Here is a 4,119-nt window from a genome sequence, read left to right on the forward strand (position 1 = left end):
GTCAGCAAATACATGAATTGGCATTTGATCCAGACCTCGTCCATTTCATCTCATTTCTTAGTTCAATCAATTGTCTCCAAGTCTCACTTGATGTGAAATATCAATAGGAAAAAAATATTAAAAAGGATTCCATATATATCTGCCTTGGCCCGTAACTTGGTTTCTTGTCTTTTAGCCTTACCACTTTGCTTTCTAAGAAACAGATACAGTATTGTATGATTGACCTTGTCTGCTCCAATAGCCATTTTGTATATGAGAACTTCTGTGACACACTCTGATTCGACAACACTTTTATCATAACATCTTTTTGAAGCAAAGTGCTGCATTACTGCAGCATTGGATCATAATGGCAGGGCTGCTTCTGTTTGCACAGCCCCATATAGACTCCAAAAATCTTTTTGCATGATTCAGAACAGTCAAAGTGAATCACAACACGCTCCTTCCAGAATTGTTATTTGCTTGTTTAAATAACCAGTGCATGGCCAACTGTTCAGATTCCCAGAAAAATAGTCCTGTAAATTGTATTGTTCTATCAATTACTGATGTGAGTTGGCTTCAAAGGGTGACTAATCATCAGGATGGAAAGAGAGACAAATTTCGCAATATGATACCTCTTCCTCTATCAGAAATATCAGCAGCGTTACCCAACACAGTGGTGTTCTCCAGAAATAATGGCCTTCATCTTTTATGATTCCCAGGTGGCATAACCATTATTTGTGTCAAAGTCATTCATTCATTCATTTATTCAGGAAACTTTTACGGCTACCCATCTTATATATATATAAAACTCTGGCCAGCTTACAGTAAATAATTAAAAAACATATATTTTAAAAAGCCCCAGTATCCAAAAAAATGAAAACAAAAAACCCACAAATGCCTGGCACCCTACAGCCACACTTCCAAATAAAAACAACAATAATAAGTACCAACACCGAGTGCTCACCTAATCCCAGTGCCTGGGGGAAGAGCCAGTTTTTTAAGGCCTTCCAGAAGTCTAGACTGTGATGCAGCATGATTAAAGAAGCACAGCTCACTTATTTGTGATCAAATAAGGAAAAAAATGATTTTCTTTTCCTTCAAAGGAGCCAGAGTTAGTCCTAGGCACAAGATAAGATAAGATAACCTTTATTGTCATTTTTTTTACTGTGGACACAACGGCACACATCAAAAATGAAATTTAGTTGCCCGCTCTCAAAGTGAAACACATACATGACGCACACCTAAACATACTATGAACAACATATGCATAGACCTACATCCCTACATATACGTAGCAAATAAATATTAAATAAATATTTAAATATTAAATAGTTTGATTGATATTGATGAGTTTGTAGAACCTTCCTCCTCTTCCTCCTTTATCAACAATTCACGTTTTTGTTCCTGGTAGCAGTGGTAAAATTAAGGGGCCAAGCAGAAAAAATGATTTTGACCAAGCTGATCAAGATTTTCTTTGTCTCTTGGATACTGTTATATAGACACAAAGAAATTGGCCATTAGTAGGCTCTTTTTGGTCTAGGCAGGGGAGCCAATGACTTATCCATAGTGGGTAGTCAGGATTTCTCAGGACAACATCTTGAAAAAGCATCCATTCAGGAGACAAGTTTTTGACACTTCACAACAAAGCAGACAATTCCCCAGAACACACAGTGCATCTGGTCATTGTTCTCTCTTTAGTGTTTCCACTAGAAATCTACTTATTCTCGCTTCTTCAGGACTGTATTTCTAGCTGAATGTAACTACAAATCCCTGCAAGTGAGAATGAATCATAACTGAAATTATTTAACCAGAAGTTTTGTTTTTGATTAACCATATTGTTGTTGTCATCCTTTTACCTTTAGTAAGCTTATTTTCTCTGGAGCAATTTTATTCACTTCTGAAAAAAAACCCAATATTACTTTAGAATAATACAAAAATAAATAATGGAGAAAACATATTCATGTGGATAGAAATTGATAAACAGAGTTTTCTCAGATGAAAGCTCATATTTTATAACTCAGTTCTGTGTCCAAGAATTTATAAGCTGGAAACAGACTTCTTGGAACATTTTCTTGTACAAAGCCTATAACATAATTTTTTGCTGGAAATCATACCTCATTATTTAGTTGTCAGACTTGATGGAGTCACATTTAGATATAATCTTTCTTCAATAAGGAGCTAATGCAGAATGTTTAAAACTGGACTGTCAATTCTCAACATGGCAAGAAGTATGAGAATTGTTCCAATGGTCTTATAAATAAGATCTCCCTTTCTGGATAGGACAGGACAGATATACTCACATAAGCAGCATGTTATACAGGGATCATATTTCCCTTGGGCCACAAATTTTCACCAAACTCAGGTAATCACATAAAAGTTTCATTGGGTTAACCTTTTTATTGACTTCTTACATTCAACATCTATTGAATTTTGTGATTGTTCTGTTTTCTATTTCTCTGCTACCTGTTGCAGATACATATCGTAATACAAATTTCCGATCTTGCTCTATTGTGCATTCTCCATTTGCTTATGCATTGTGATCTGTACTACTATGCATGCTGAATTTATGCTATTTTCATAAAGTTAGCTATAGTCTTGTGCTGTAATATAAAAGGGCATGAAATTCCAAAACAGGTATTCTCACAGACTTAACATAATAAATGTCAATGAGCTCCTTTCTTGCTTCCTATTACCAAGAAACTGTTTAATTTTATTTTTCTATCACATATTTATTGCACATGTATCACAGAAGTTATAATAGCTCCCCAAATGCTTTCCAGGCTGATAGATGACCAAATCAGATCAATGTAAAAGAGCTTAACCTAGCAATATAAATTGATTATAGTTTTGTTTCCAGTAGCTTACTACAGACAAATACTATATTAAAGAATCCCACATGAAAAATGGCATTAAGAATAAGTATCATTTGTGAAGAATGGTACAAACTAGAAAATTTCTTTGGGGCATTTTCTAAAGCTTGAGCTTGTTCAGAAGCAACACAATAAATTCTGAAAGAAAAGTTCAGTTTCTGAAGATGAAAAGAATAATTTTTGATAGCATAAACAAAACAGGCCTATTGTTTGCCCAGAGCAATAAAATTACTGAGAAATGATAATAGAGCAAAAGTCAAAACTATTGTATCTCTTAGAAAGTTTATATGCTTTTATATGTCTTGGAAGCATTGTTCTTGGAGGCTTATTTCATGCATAAGATCTTTTAAAGAAATTTGCTATATCAAAATGCTTCACTCTCCTTTTTTAAAAACGAAATTTCCTATTCATTGGCAGCAAAATGTATTTTATCTCAAGACTGTTCAGGATAGAATGGTTGTTTCTATATATTGGAGGAGGTAGTGGAAAAGGATTAACAATGGGATCCTCCAATCCATATCTTTGTGTTAGAGGATTGAAATACCAGTTAAGAATTTGAACTTTGGGGAAGGTTTCATTCTTTCCTTGCTCTATGTTATTGTGCAAAATGTTCAGTTTTTGAAGACAGGCTTCAGTCACTTCAAAAGTGTTGTGAGGGAAGCATTTGCTACTTGTGGAAAATTAGCAGTTTATTTTATTTTTCTACATTGACAGTTGTTTATAAAATAGATCCCTCTGCTGTTTTGTTATTTTGCTCCCATCTGTCAAATCAGAGTCTTGGAAGCAATTCATCCAATAGTGTGTATGAAAAATATCCTAGACTAGTGCTTTCTTAAAGTGTAGCCCTAGAACCCCAAAAATCTTCTCAATGATCCATAAACATCAAAATTATTTGTCAGCCTACATAAAAAAACAATACAGTATTAAAATCCCATCAAACAATCATGAGAAGCAGTAATGGAAGTGAAATCAATTTTAAGTTTTAATACCGTAAATACCGATCAATATAACCCATAAAAATAAAAGCTGTTTTTGGGCCTCCATAATTTTTAAATGTGGGAAGGGGCCCTGAGAGAAAAAACTGCTCTAGACAGATGGGCAAAAGAAGATTGGGGGTGTGGTGGGGTGTGAGCTATCAAAACAGGCAAGATAGTGATGGGAATCATAATCAAAATTCTTTTTGTATTTATATTTATGTCAGGCACCTGTAGAAAGAACGGTTTTGACTGTAATGTTGGGACTACCATCTTGCCACATGCAGCACTGGGCA

This window comes from Protobothrops mucrosquamatus, unplaced genomic scaffold, assembly GCF_001527695.2.
Source record: "Protobothrops mucrosquamatus isolate PMUCROS unplaced genomic scaffold, P.Mucros_1.0 scaffold1009, whole genome shotgun sequence".
In the NCBI taxonomy this organism is placed as follows: Eukaryota; Metazoa; Chordata; class Lepidosauria; order Squamata; family Viperidae; genus Protobothrops; species Protobothrops mucrosquamatus.